Genomic DNA, 15,415 nt, shown 5'->3' on the forward strand with positions numbered 1-15,415 from the left:
TGCTTCCATATTAGACATTTATATAAGAGAATGCCCACATAACCCCCCCCCCCCCCAATAAAGCATAAATAAACTAAAGTTTAAAATCTTATGTTTTGATCTGATTCCAATAGTTCTTTCTCTGGAGGTGGATAACATTCTTTGTCATAAGTTCTTCAGAATTGTCCAGATCATTGTGTTGCTGAGAGTAGCTAGCTCTATCAACAGTTGATCATTCCACAGTGTTGCTGTTACTGCATCTAGTATTTTCCTGGTTCTGTACTCTTCATCAGTTCATTTAGGTCTTTCCATTTTTTTTTTGAGATGCTCATCATTTCCTATAGCACAATAATGTTCTATCACCATAATATAAAATTTTATAGTCATTCCCCAATTCATGGACATCCCCTCTTTGCCTGAACAAAAAGAGCTACTATAAATATTTTTGTACAATTAGGTCCTTTTCCCTCTTTTTTTAATCTCTTTGGGATCAAAATAACTACACTGAATTAATATATACATATTATATATGTAAATATAACTAAAATAATAGTTTATTTTAAGATAAGGGAAGGAAGAGAAGGGAATTGGGATGATCTGTCTAAAACCCCAAATCAAGTTGTTACCTTATACTATCTTCTCTACCTATAAATCTATCTCCTACAACTAGTTAAGTTAAACCCCCTCATTTAATATATAAAGTGGGAAGGAAATGAAGATAGCAGGAACAGGGTTCAGAAGAAAGTCTCACTGACAGTTGTCCTCTGGAGTCTTGAGCAAATCTGTTGGAAATCACTCTTCAGCAGCAGTAGGGATAGGCAGAATCAAAGGAAAGCCACAGGAGAGAGAATTTCCGGCTCTCTAGGTCCACCCCAGAAGAACCAAACAGAAAACCCTCCTGGCTGCTTAACTATTTCTTCCAGAAGAAGAAAACTGCCTTGTGCCTCTCCAGAGTTCCAGAATCTTTTTCTTCTGTCTTGCAGGATTTTCTGTTCCTGCTAATTTCCCTTTAACAGGATTCAGATCTAATAGTGGTATTATTGTATTAAAGTGTATACAGAGCTCTATAGCCCTTTGGATATAGTTCCAAATCAATCCCTAGAATGGTTGAATTACTTTAGAACTCCACTGGCAATAGATTAGTGTCCCAATTTTGCCACATCCCCTCCTGTATTTATTTTTTTCCTTTACTGTCATATTGCTAGGTGTGAGGTGATATGTTAAAAGTTGTTCTAATTTGAATTTCTCTAATCAGGAGGGATTTAGAACATTTTTTTCATACAATTATCAATAGTTTTGATTTCTTCATCTGAAAACTGCCTATTCATATCCCTTGACCATTTATCAATTGGGTATGATTTGATTTTTTTTTAAAATTTGACTTAGTTCTTTGTATAATTGAGAAATTACACCTTGTCAGAGAATTTTGTTAAAAAAATGTTTTCCCAATTTGTTGCTTCCTTTCTAATTTTGGTTGTATTGGTTTTGTTTGTACAAAACTTTTAAAATTTAATATAATCAAAATTATTTATTTTATATCTTGTAATGTTCTCTATTTCTTGCTTGGTCATAAATTCTTCCCTACATAGATCTGACATAGAATATAAAGTATTCTATGCTCCCCTAATTTGCTTATAGCATTACCTTTTATGTCTACATCATATATCCATTTTGACCTTATCTTATAGGGGGTGAATATTGGTCTTATACCTAGTTTCTGTCATACTATTTTCCAGTTTTCCTCGCAATTTTTATCAGATATTAAGTTCTTATCCCCAAAGCTGGGATCTTTGCGTTTATCGGACAGTAGGTTGCTAAGGTCATTTATCACTTTATATTATTTATCTAATCTTTTTCATAGATCCACCATTCTATTTCTTAACATGTACCAGATTGTTTTGATGATTACTGATTTATAGTATATATAGTTTGAGATTTGATACACCGAGGCCACTTTCTTTCACTTTTTTTTTATTTATCCTGTTCATATTTTTTACCTTTTGTTCTTCCAAATGAATTTTGTTACTAATTTTTCTAGTACTATAAAATAATATTTAGGTAGTTTGATTGGTATAACACTGAATAAGTAAATTAATTTAGATAGAATTACCACTTATATTACATTAGCACCTATGCATGAGGAATTAATATTTGTGTTTTGTAATTTTGTCCATATTATTCCTGTGTTTGTCTTGGCAGGTAGTCTCCCAGGTGTTTTATATTGTCTGGAGTTACTTTAAATGGAATTTCTTTTTTTATTGCTTGTTGTTTGGATTTGTTGGTAATGTATAGAAATGTTGATGATTTATGTAGGTTTGTTTTGTATCCTGCAACTTTACTAAAGTAATGATTTGAAATAGTTTTTTAGTTGATTCTCTAGGGTTCTCTAAATATAGTTTTGTATCATCTTCAAAGAGTGATACTTTAGTTTCCTCATTACCTATTTGAATTCCTTCAATTTATTTTTCTTCTGTTATTGCTATAACTAGCATTTCTAGTGCAACATTAAATAATAATGGCAATGATGGGCATCCTTGATTTACCCTTGATCTTATTAGGAAGGCTTCTAGCTTATCCCCATTATAGATGATAGTTGCTACTTAACACTTTAAGGAAAGGCTCATTTATTTCTCTTCTTTATAGTGTTTTTAATAGGAAGGGGTGTTGTATGTTGTCAAAGGCTTTTTCTGTATCTGTTGAGAAAATTACGTGATTTCTTTTAGTTTTTTTTTTCTTAATCTGGTCAATTATGCTGGTCCCTCCCCCTCCTCCCCCTAATTTTAAAATAGCTTTGCATTCCTGGTATAAATCCCATTTGGTTGTAGTGAATAATTCTTGTAATACATAGCTGTAGTCTTTTTGCTATTATTTTATTTAAAATGTTTGCATCTATATCCATTAAGGAAATTGACTTATAGTTGTCTATCTGTTTTTGATCTTTGTGGCTTAGGTAACAGCACCATATTTGTGTCATAAAAGGAATTGTATAGAACTCTTTCTTGGTCTACTTCTAAATAATTTTACAATATTGGGATTAATTCTTTAAATTTTTTATTGAATTCACTTATGAATCCATCTGGCCCTGGGGACTTTTTCTTAGGGAATTGATTTTGGCTTGTTCAATTTCTTTTGTGTGATATGATTGTATATTCTTTTTCTTTGTTAATTAGGCAATTTATGTTTTTGTAAATATTTATCCATTTTACTTAGATTGTAAAAAATATTGTCATGTAATTGGGCAAAATAGATCCCAATGATTGCTTTTTTTTTCATGGGTGCTAAATTCACCCTTTTCATTTTTGGCACTGGTAATTTGATTTTCTCCTCTCTTTTTAAAAAATCATATTAGTCAATAATCTATTTTATTTTTTCCCTAAAACCAGTATTTAGCTTTCCTTATTATATATAGTTCGCTTACTTTCATTTTTATTGATCTAACCTTTGATTTTAAGGATTTCCAATTTGGTGTCATTCTCTTTAATGACATTATTAATTATTTATGGAATTTGTTCTTTGACTCACCCTTTTTAAATAAATTATTAAATTAAGTTATTTAGTTTCCAATTAATTTTTAAATTGTCTTCCCACAAACTCATATTGATTATATTTTTATTGCATTATGATATGAAAAGGATGCATTTATTATACATTTTTCCTTTAGTTGTGAAGTTTTTATGCTTTAATACAGGGTCAGTTTTTTAGTAGATGACATGTACTTCAAAGAAGGCATTTTATTTTCTATTCCAATTCAGTTTTCTTCAGAGATTTATTAAATCTAACTTTACTAAATCTCCATTCACTTCCTTAACTTCTTTCTTGTTTATTTTTTTGGTTAGATTTTTCTAGTTCTGAGAGGGGAAAGTTGAGGACCCTGCCATTAGTATGGTTTTGCTATCTATTTCCTCCTTAAGCTTATTTAGTTTCTCCTTTAAAAATTTGATGCATATATATTTACTATTGATATTATTTCACTGTTAATGGTACCTTTTATCAAGTTGTAATTTCTTTCCTTACCCCATTCTACCTCTCCCTTCCATTTACTCTCAGTGCAATTCTCTTTTTCACCCCTTGATTTTTTTTGGATAGTGCCATTGTAGTCAACTTACTCTTACTCCCATATCCTCTGTTTTTGTATACTCTTTTTAATTGTCTTTAGAATGGCGAAAATTTTAAGAGTTACAAATATCTTTTCATATAGGAATATAAACAATTTGGCCTTTTTGAATCCCTTAGTTTTTTGTTTTCTTGTTTACCTTTTTATGCTTCTCTTGAGTCTCATATTTGAACATCAGTTTTCTTTTTGTTTAGGTCTGGTCTTTTCATCAAGAATGCTTGGAAATCTATTTTACTAAATGACCATTTCCCCTCACTGAAAGAATAAATTCAGTTTTTGCTGGGTGAGTGATTCTTGTTTGTAAGCCAAGTTCCTTTACCTTCTAGAATATCATATTCCAAGTCTTCTGATCCTTTAATGTTGAAGCTGCTATGTCCTATGTAATCCTAATGGTGGCTCTATGATGTTTGGATTGTTTCATTTTGGCTGCTTGGAGTATTTTATCCTTTGCTGTGATCTCTGGAATTTGGCTATAATATTCCTTGGATTTGTCATTTTAGGATTTATTTTAACAGATGATCAGTGGATTCTTTTCAGTTTCTATTTTACTCTCTTTTTTAGGAATTATCAAGGCAGTTTTCTTTGATAATTTCTTGTACTATGATGTTTAGACTTTCTTCTTTTTTATCATTGCTTCCAAGTAGTCTATTAAATCTTAAATTGTCTCTCGTGGATCTATTTTCTAGGTCAGTTGATTTTCCAAAGAGATACTTTATATACCCCCCCCCCCCCATTATTTTGATTTTACTTTATTATTTCTTGATGTCCCATGAAGTCATTAGCTTCCACTTGCTCAGTTCTAATGGTTAGGGATCATTTCCTTCAGTGAGATTTTCAACATCCCTTTTCATTTGGCCAATTCCACTTTTTATTTATCTCTTCTTGGACTTTATTTATTTTATTTAATTATTTTATTTTTAATTAATTAATTAAGAATATTTTTCATGGTTACATGATTCATATTTTCCCCTCTCCTTCTCTTTTCCCCCTCCCAGAGCTGACGAGCAATTCCACTGGGTTATACATATATCATTGTTCAAAATCTGTTTCCATATTATTAATATTTGCAATAGAGCGATCATTTAAAGTTGAAATCCTCAGTCATGTAACTACCAAAAAATATGATCAATCATGTGTTTTTCTTCTGTGTTTCTACTTGCGACAGTTCTTTTTCTGGATGTGAATAGCATTCTTTCCCATAAGTCCCTCTGAATTGTCCTGGATCATTGCATTGCTGCCAGTAGAGAAGTCCATTATATTTTATTGTGCCACAGTGTGTCAGTCTCTGTGTACAATGTTTTCCTGTTTCTGCTCCTTTCACTCTGCATCAATTCCTAAAGGTTGTTCCACTTCACTTGGAATTCCTTTCAGCACAATAATATTCCATCACTATCATATACCACAATTAGTTTTTGAGATTAATTTAGGAAGCATAGGTATTAACTGTTCTTTTTTAAAGTTTCATAGAATTCTCTTATGAATCCATTAATATCAGTATTTGCCCTCTCTCCTTTCATTTCTTTATGTTTTAGTATATTTCCTTTTCTAAGATCAGGCCTTTTAAGATCTCTTATCTATTCTTTTAGAAGTTCAGATATAGAGGGAGTGGTAGTCACAACCTTGCACAGAGGCAGCCCAAGGCATAGGATCATTTTCTCGCTGAACTGAAGCAGCAGGTTTTTTTTTTAACAGATTAGTTACCTTTATTTCTTTTTAAATTTGACAATACTACTGTAGGTAACTCTTTAAAATTTTTTTTGGTCTTTATTTTATTTAATTTTATTTACATTTATTTAAATAACAAATTTATACATGTTTTCCAATGTTATATGATTCATGTTGTCTCCCTTCATCTCTTCTTCCCAGCTCCCAGAGTTGACAAGCAATTCTACTGGGATATATATATATATATATATATATATATATATATATGGAAATGTTTTGAGTGATATATATATATTTTATATATATAGATATATCAATAAATATTGAGTGATATATATATATATCACTCAAAACATTTCCATATAATTCATTTTTGTAAGAGAATAATCTTATAAAACCAAAACCCAAGATGTATATACCCAAATAAAGAAGTAATAATTCATATGTTTTCATCTGCATTTTTATTCCAACAGTTCTTTCTCTAGAAGTAGATCACATTCTTTTTTACAAGTCCCTCAGAATTGTGCTGGATCTTTGTATTGCTGTTAGTAGCAAAATCTATTAGATTTGATCATCCCACCATATTTCAGTTACTGTGTATATGGTTCTCCAAGTTCTGTTTTTTTTTACTCTGCATTAGTTCATGTTCCAGCTCCTTCTGAAGTCATCCTGCTCATCATTCCTTTTAGCACAATAGTATTCCATCACTATCATATACCATAATTTGTTTAGCCATCCCCCAATTGTGGAACATCCCTTTAATTTCTAATTCTTTGCAACTACATAAAGAGCAGCTATAAATATTTTTGTACAAACCCCTTTGTAATTTTTAAAAAATCTCCTTTGGATACAAACTAGTAATGATATTACCTGAGCAGCCACTTTTAAAGACCACACTGCTTACCTCCTAGTGTGAGGAAGAGGCTCAGAGAGGTACCCTAAAGGTTGCCTGCTTTACCTAACCTTACTCTGTCCTGCTTACTGTGCCATATGGGGATACTCTCCTGTGGTTGAAACACCAAAAAAATTGTGGAAAAACTTTTGCAGCTATTCCACTCACCATTGGAATGTGCATGCACTAATGGACACCACCAAATCCAATTGACCTGAAAGATGAACAGCTCTTATTGCAAGAGACCTGAACATATATTGCTTCCAAATAGTGATTCTGAGTGAAAGAAACCAGGCAAATGGCTAGCTTTATAAAGTCTGAGCTGGATACACATTTTCTAGAGTGGTTGCCATTATGAGAAGCACCATAAAGCTGGCATAGGTTTTGCAATCAAAATTAACCTAGTCAACAAAATTGTATGGTACCGAAAAGGAGTCAATGACAGGCTCATGACAGTGCAATTGCCACTTGGAAAGTATCATGCTACGCATCAGTGCATATGTTCTCTATGATTAACCATAATGAGGTCAAAGAAAAATTTTGTGAAGACCTGGAGAACCTTCATCATCAAAGTGCCTAAAGAAAATTATAATTCTTGGTGACTTTAAAACCAGAGTAGAAATGGGCTGTAATTCATGGCAGGGAATTTTGGGGAGGAAGGGAGTTAAGAAATAGCAATAGCAGTGGCCACTTATTACTGAATACTTGAACATCTTATAACCTCCTTATCACCAACACTTTATTTCGTTCTATTAAATACAATAGAATATTGTGGATGCAACCTTGCAGCAAACATTGGCATTTAATAGTCTATGTCATTGTAAGATGAAGAGACAAATAAGATATGAGAATAGTGAAGCTGATGTGTAGCACTGAACATCTTCTCTTAGCTAAGATTTCATTTTCAACAAAATCAGGAGCCCCAAGGTAAGATGACCTCTAGGAAACTCAGTATCAACAAATTAGATTTCTTTTGTGAACATTGTGCTACTAACTTGGAGGGAAAGCTGTTGGAGGGAGTCACAGTTTGGGCAACAGTGAAGCAGAAAAGTGATAGGGAAATTCAGAATCTGTTAAATGAAAAACAGGAAGTCTACCAGCTGGATAGTTGATCTGCTTCTAAGAAGTCACTGTTCAATTCCATTAGACGTAAAGTGAAAATGAGAGAGATGCAGGATTCTTGGCTTAGTAAGAAGGCAGATGAAGTTAAGTTTTATGCTGATAGTAACAATCCAAAATATTACTCTGCTGCTCTGAAGACTATTTATGGGTCAAAGACCTATGGTACACCTCAGCTACTCAATGTTGATGGAACCACACTTATCAACAATAGGGACATGATCCTAGAGTTGGGCCAAACACTTCCATAGTATTCTCAATAGATCATCGTTAACCAATGCTGAAGCCAGTAATTGAATACTTTAGGTTGAAATCAACCCCTCTCTAGCTGAACTTCCAATTGAATAAGAGGTTTTGAATGCCACTAGGCTCCTCTTCTGTGTCAAAGCACTTGGTATTGCTTTTATTCTAGCAAAGGTTTACAAGTCAGGAAGTCCACTGCTCATACAAAAACTGACTTCTGGAAATCAGGTAATCCCTTAGGAGATCAAAAATGCTTCCTTTGTCCATCTCTATAAAGGAAATGGAAATAGTTTGTTCAGTGATAATCACATAAGGGATGGAGTGTGTGGGGTCTCTTTTAGTCATTGCTGGTAAGATTATTGCCAGGGCCTATTTAATAGGCTGACTTTTCACTTGAAAGGTTGTAATAATGAAAGTAAAACAATACATGTAATATTAATTTTAAAAAATTGTCGTAATAGCCATTTATATAATTAACTCTCAAGTCACGAGTCTGTTAGTAGCTCTTAACAATTAAGTTTAATCAAAATGGAGATAAAGTAAAAAGAGGGAAATGTAGGAAGGAGACAGAAAATATCATCTAGCTAAAATACCTTAAGCTGAATCAAGAAGCTGAAATTTGAAGTCTGCCAAATTGCCAAAGTCTGCAAAAGTCCTTGAGTACACAGCTGGCACCAGATCCCCCTGCTCCCCACTATCTACCACCGAAGCACCAGTGGACTGAGAGAGCTTTTACATCCCACTCACTGTCCTCCTCCGTCACACAATGTACACACTCTTGCACACATGCAAGTAAGTAAGTAGTAGTAAGTAAGTAAGCAAGTAAGGAGTAAGACGAGTTTGGAGAGGATGAGCCTGTGGAGTGGATTCTATCTATACGAGATCATCTTTTCAAGAGCATGGCTTTAGAAAAAAACTCAAGCAGTTGGTATAGTGTTTCCAGCCTGGTAACTTCAGGAGAAATGTCAGGAACAAAACATAGGTCTGTACAAGATGATATTTGTCAATCTGATCAAAGCTTTGGTATTATCAGTCATGAGGGCTTGTGGAAGATCATGGCAAAATTTGGTTGCTCAGAAAAATTCATGAGTATTGTATTCAAACTCCATGGCAATATGCTTGCATGGGTTCTGGATAATGGCCAATACTCTTGCATTTTCCTCTGTAGCCAATAGTGTGAAGCAGGGTTGTGTGCTTGCTTCCTTGATTTTTTGTTTGTTTATTTGTTTATTTTTATTTTTTTTGTGAATGTGTTTTGTGTTTCTGTTTTTCAGTTCATTCTTGGAAGGTGGGCATTCACAAATTCTTTAAATATTAATTCCGTAGCTGCATATGATGTTCACTTGGTTCTACTCATTTCATTCTTCATTACTTTATAAAAAAAACATTAACCTGTGTTAAATTTATTTGTGGTTGGACTCTGAATATATAATAGGTTGTCATCAGGGATTTAAATTTCTAAATCCAAAATGAATTACTAAAGTAAAATGAATTTATGGTAGTTTATTTACACTAGAGGGAAGATATTAAGGAATGAGAGAGAGAGAAAACTCCAGCTTCCTCTGAGCCAGTTAGAAATTTCTAAGCCCCTGCTAAGGGAAGAGAGTCTCAAAACGAAGGGCCTTTCCTGGAGGCATCACGCCTCCAGAAAGGCGGGTCACTAAGTTAGCCTTTCACTCACCAAGGATGACCATCTAAATGAAAAAAAAGTCTGGGTGTCTGTCTTCCAGTCACTCCTCAAGTGTTTGTCTCCAGTCTTTCCTCTGAGTCCAACTCTGAGTCAGAGATCCTTCATCCAACTCGAAACTCGAATTGAATATATCTCTCTTCTGGCCTTTCATCCTCTTTTTAAAGAATCTCTTTCTCTTGTGCCACCTCTCCTAAATTTCAAATCTACCAATCACAGCAGATGCTTTTCTCCAGGACTGTCCACTCTTTAGTTCTCACCTTCTTTGGTTAGATTATATCTTTTTGAGTTACTTAACACCTTTTTTGGTAAGTTTACCTTTTGTAGTTATACCTTTTTGTGGTTAAAATGGGTAGGTATACTTAAAATACTGTACTTTTTGTAGATTAAAATCTAAAAATAGATTGTGGATTACAATTCTAGCTTCACTATAAAGGAAGAGCTAAGTACCTTCATTGTTACAATCAGGAGATAGCTAAATCCAATCTTCATACCTGCTTATCGTTTTTTTTTTTTTAGGAGACAGTAGCATTTCACCACAATCATATTCATCCAGCCTTTTTCCAACTGATAGAAATCCCCTCAATTTCCAGTTCACTCCTACACTTTTTAGCATGATTTTTTCAGTGATGCTGGGTCCTTTCAGTAAGGCTGAAAATGGCATCAAGGTCAGCTACCTCTCTGATAGTAAATTGGTTAACCCAAAAAGGCTACAAATCAAGACTAAAGTGTAGGGAGAGTGGGTAAACAACCTTTTCTGTCCTGACAGGGTGACTTTACTGCTCTGCTAATTGACTAGATTAGGCTGATGGAGTATGAATGAGCCCTGAGGTCAGATCTTCTCCAACTGGCAGCAGAAGCTGCAGGTATAGGTGAAGGTATGGGGGCTGAAGGGAGCTGGGCTTCCCACCCTGTTACAAGGTGTTCTGTAGTGGTTGCAACCTTTGCCCTGGGAGCTTAGTCAGCAAGGCTCTCAGCACAGTCAGTGGGGAAGAGATGTTGGAGCTTGAGCTTCCCTGCCCTCTGTAGGCTTCTTATCTGCCTTATTGATAAGTTTAAGCCAAGGTGGAATTTATCTTTGGAGCTGGATGTGCCCTGAGGCCAAAACCTTGAGAAGGTGGGGGGCAAGATGGAGCCTTTTGGCTGCAACTAGACTGCCCTCTCCACATTTCTCCTCCAGATGCCTCCCTGCCGACTGCTCAGCACCCTGAGCCTGGCACAACTGTGTCAGCAAGGCACTCTCTCCAGGCTAGAGCCCTCACCCTGAGATTACAGAGACTGAGATTCATCCAGAGATTCAGCACAGTAGGTGGGGAAGGGATCCTGGGACCTTCCTTCTTTCTTTTCCTTAATCTTGAGAATCCAGGCTTTTTTTTGCCCACCTTTTAAATTGAATCCAGCAGGAGGGTCCCCCAGCTCTGACCTGTTGTTAGATTTGGTTTTCTTTCCCCTCAAAGCATTCTGTTTTGGATTGGTGTGGAAGTTTTCATACAGATCCAGACTTTGGCGGAGTCTAAGCAGCCATCTTGACTCGCGCCCCCCCCTCTCCCCTTTTATTGCAGATGATCACACACTCCATATAGCCTCTGAGGCTGGGATTCAAGAGTATGGATTGTTTTTTTGCTGCTTGTGCTAATTTTGGCCTGACAGTTAACACCAAGAAAATATGTTCTTCATTAGACAACACACTGTCCATGTGTGGAACCATTCATTGGTTATAGGAAATGGAGAAATCTTAGTTGCTGTGAATAAATTTATTTAACTTGGGAGTATACTTTCCAGAGATGTACCTTTAGAAGATGAGGTCTTTGCCAAAGGTGGTTTAGTATTTTAGAGGCTCTGAAGGAAAGTGTGGGAGAGGAGATATTAAACTGCCTATCTAACTGAAAGTCACCAGAGCCACTGTCCTGACCTTATTGTTGAATACCTTTGAAACCTGGACACAGTAAACTAGCACCATCCTAGGAAATTAAATCATTTCCATTTAAATCATCTTAGAAAGATTCTGAAGATCACCTGGCAACATAATCTTCTAGACACTGAGGTCCTTTCTTGAGTTGAACTGCTAAGCATTAAAATTCTGTAGATAGCATAACTCTGATGGGCTGGCCACATTTGAATACCATGCATACATTTGGCTGAAAGACTGTTTTATGGAGGACTCACACAGGACTAGTGCTCACATGAAGGTAAGAAGAAGAGATACAAAATCCCTCTTAAGTTATGAGACATGAGAGACACTGGCACAAGACTGTACAGCATGGCATGCCCACATCAAAGAAGGCCCTGTGCTCTGTGAGCAAAGCAGAATTGTAGTAGCTCAAATGAAAGGGAAGATGCTCAAATTTAGACATGTCTCCACACCAAATGTTCTCATAGGATATTAGTGCCTGAACTGTGGTGGTAGAGAATTAAAGTTTGTATTGGAGAGTGATACAATTTTGTTCCTTGAGTACAAAGGACAACAAATAACAATTTGGGCATTTTATATTTTTGATGTTGTTACTTAAAATTCTCTTGTGTTCTCAGTTTTGTTAGCATATAACTGCATAATATGTTTTAATTATACTTTTTATTTCTTCTGACTTAACTGACTTTACTTTGTCACTTGCTATTTTATTGATTTGATTTTCTGCTTTGTTTTTAATCTGTACATTTTAAATTAATGTCCAATAACTCCAAGTATTATATTTTATAAGGTTTATTAATAATCACTTGAAGTAGAAAGATAATAAACTAAGAGAAATAGAAGTTCAAACCTAATTATCTAACAAAAAGTAAACCCATGTGTGTAGATTCTCCTGCCTGGCATACAGCCCACAATCAGGGGAAAAGAGAGGGAGGGCAGAGCTACACTCACAACTTTATCTCCAAAACATAAGGACTTAATGTGAGAAGGGAAGCTGGGAAAGAGAGTTTTGGGGAGCAAAGCCTAATTACACATCAGAGTAGCTAAGAGTTTATTGATTTTATTAGTCTTTTAAAAGAACCAAGATTTAGTTTTATCATTTCTATGTTTTGTTTCGAGTTATCCATTTCACTCCTAAATTTGTGTTACTTCTTTTGTATTTTTTATTTATTTGTTGGTTTTTAAGTGCCCATTTAGTTTGTTAATAATCTTTTTTTTCTATGTTGTTAATGTATAATAGTAAGGATTTGATTTTCCCTTTGAGGACTGTTTTAATTACATCCCAGAAATTTAAATTAATTTTCACCATTATATAATCATTCATTGTTCCCATGATTTGTTCTTTTAGCAACTCATTATTTATTATGGGCCATTAAAATCTGCCACTGCCCCCTTGCTATCCTCTGATGGTGACACTCTCATAAAAGACAAAAAAGGCATCAGCAACAGGTGGAAAGAACACTTCAGTCAGCTCTTCAACCTACCCTCCTCAGTCGACCAAAGGGCCCTTGACCAGATCCCCTAAAATCGCATCATCAAGCAACTTGACATCCCTTCTTCATTAGAAGAAGTCCAAAAAGCCATTTAACAAATGAGTGCAGGCAAGGCACCCGGTAAAGACGGGATCCCAACCAAGGTGTACAAGGCCTTAAATGGAAAGGCGCTCCAGGCATTCACATAGTGCTGACCAGCATATGGGAAGAGGAAGACATGCCCTCAGAACTCAGAGATGCCTCTTTCATAGTCCTATACAAGAACAAAGGCACACGAGCAGCCTGTGACAACTACAGAGGCATCTCACTACTCTCCACTGCTGGAAAGATCCTCACCCGTGTTACAACAGACTCTTGTCATCTGTCTCAGAGCAGAACCTGCCTGAATCACAATGCGGCTTCCCACCAGATTGCAGCACCATCGACATGGTCTTCATGGTGAGGCAAGTGCAGGAAAAATGCCTTGAGCAAAACCTGAGTCTCTACATTGTCTTCATAGACCTGACAAAGGCGTTCGACACAGTGAACAGGGATGCATTGTGGGTGATCCTCAGCAAGCTCGGTTGCCCAGTAAAATTCGTCAAACTGATCCAGCTCTTTCATGTCGACATGACAGGGGAAGTCCTATTTGGTGGAGAGACTTCCAACCGCTTCAACACCTCCAATGGCGTAAAACAAGGCTGCGTCCTCGCTCTGGTGCTATTCAACCTATCCTTCACCCAAGTATTATGACATGCTGTGATGGATCTAGACCTGGGTGTCTACATCAAATACCGACTGGATGGCTCACTATTCAACCTTTGCCGCCTGAATGCAAAAACAAAGACAACAGAGAGACTCATCCTGGAAGCTCTCTTCACAGATGACTGTGCTCTCATGGCCCACCAAGAAAATCATCTTCAAATTATTGTGGACAGGTTCTCTACCGCAACAAAACTGTTTGGCCTGACTATCAGCCTCAGCAAAACAGAGGTGCTGTTCCAACCTGCACCAGGGAGGCCAACTAACCAGCCGTGCATAACTATCGATGGCACGCAGCTTTCCAACGTCAACACTTTCAAGTACCTGGGCAGCACCATCGCCAACGATGAGTACCTAGACCACGAGATCAATGCCAGGATCCAAAAGGCCAGCCAGGCACTTGGGCGGCTGCACTCCAAAGTCCTCCAACACAGTGGTGTAAACACTGTGACGAAGCTCAAAGTGTATAATGCAGTGGTCCTCAGCTCGCTCCTGTACAGTTGTGAGACATGGACCCTGTACCGGAAGCACATGAAACAGCTGGAGCAATTCCATCAACGTTCTCTCCAGTCAATCATGAGGATCCGATAGCAGGACCGAACCACCAATCAGGAAGTCCTCAACAGAGCCAACTCCACCAGCATCGAAGTCATGGTCCTCCAAACCCAGCTACGATGGTCTGGACACGTCATCCGCATGGACCCACAGCGAATACCAAGACAGGTATTCTATGGTGAACTGTCAGCTGGACTCAGGAAACAAGGCCGACCAAAGGAAAGATTCAAGGATCAGCTAAAGTCCAACTTGAAGTGGGCTGGCATTACACCAAAGCAACTAGAACTTGCTGCCTCTGACAGAAGCAGCTGGCGTACCCACATTAACCATGCCGCCACCACCTTTGAAGATTAACGACGTCGACGTCTTGCCACTGCACGTGAACACCGACACCAGGCCACAACCGCACCTCCCGTAACAACTGGCATTCCATGCCCCATGTGCCACAAACTCTGCGCCTCAGTCTTTGGACTTCAAAGCCACATGAGGGTACATCAATAGATGATAATGCACAAAGACAATAGTCATCCTCGGCTTCCGAGAGACTACTACTATTTAGGATCTCATTATTAAATTTCCTTTTGGATTTGTATCTTTTGTTTGTGATCTCTAAACCATATATAGTTTTCTAACAATATTATGTACTCTCTTTGACATCTTGAAGCTTAAAAAATGTGTTCTTTATGATTTATTTGGAATTTAACAGAGGTAAACAAGGAAATCTTTAAACTAGATATAATTTAAAAAAATATTTTTATTTCCTCGTTACATGTAAAAAGCCTTAATATAAACACAAAATATTTTGAGTTTTAAATTCTCTTCCTCTTTCCTAATATTCCTCCTCCCCAAGACAGCAAGCAATCTGATATAGATTTTACATATGCAATCATGTAAAGCATTTTCCCATATTAGTCATTTTGTGGAAGAGATGTCAAACAAAAAGAAAAAGAAGAAAGTGAAATATAGTATATTTCAGTTTGTCTTCAGACTTCATCACTTCTTTCTCTGAGGACAAATG

At 36.3% G+C, this 15,415-nt stretch overlaps 1 protein-coding gene across 4 annotated transcripts in view; it reads left to right on the forward strand.

The window, feature by feature from the left end:
* The window catches only part of LOC100032987 (disintegrin and metalloproteinase domain-containing protein 18), a 192,919-nt gene that overhangs the window by 21,228 nt on the left and 156,276 nt on the right, over positions 1-15,415 (forward strand). Inside the window, exon 1 of one of the 4 annotated variants that reach the window (XM_056813565.1) lies at positions 4,288-4,376. The exons of the other annotated variants lie outside the window; for them this stretch is intronic. The gene's annotated coding sequence lies outside the window, so the exon portion shown is untranslated. Of the gene's footprint in view, positions 1-4,287; positions 4,377-15,415 lie in introns of those variants that run through there. 4 annotated transcript variants of the gene reach the window in all.

This window comes from Monodelphis domestica, chromosome 1 (assembly GCF_027887165.1).
Source record: "Monodelphis domestica isolate mMonDom1 chromosome 1, mMonDom1.pri, whole genome shotgun sequence".
Classification (NCBI taxonomy): domain Eukaryota; kingdom Metazoa; phylum Chordata; class Mammalia; order Didelphimorphia; family Didelphidae; genus Monodelphis; species Monodelphis domestica.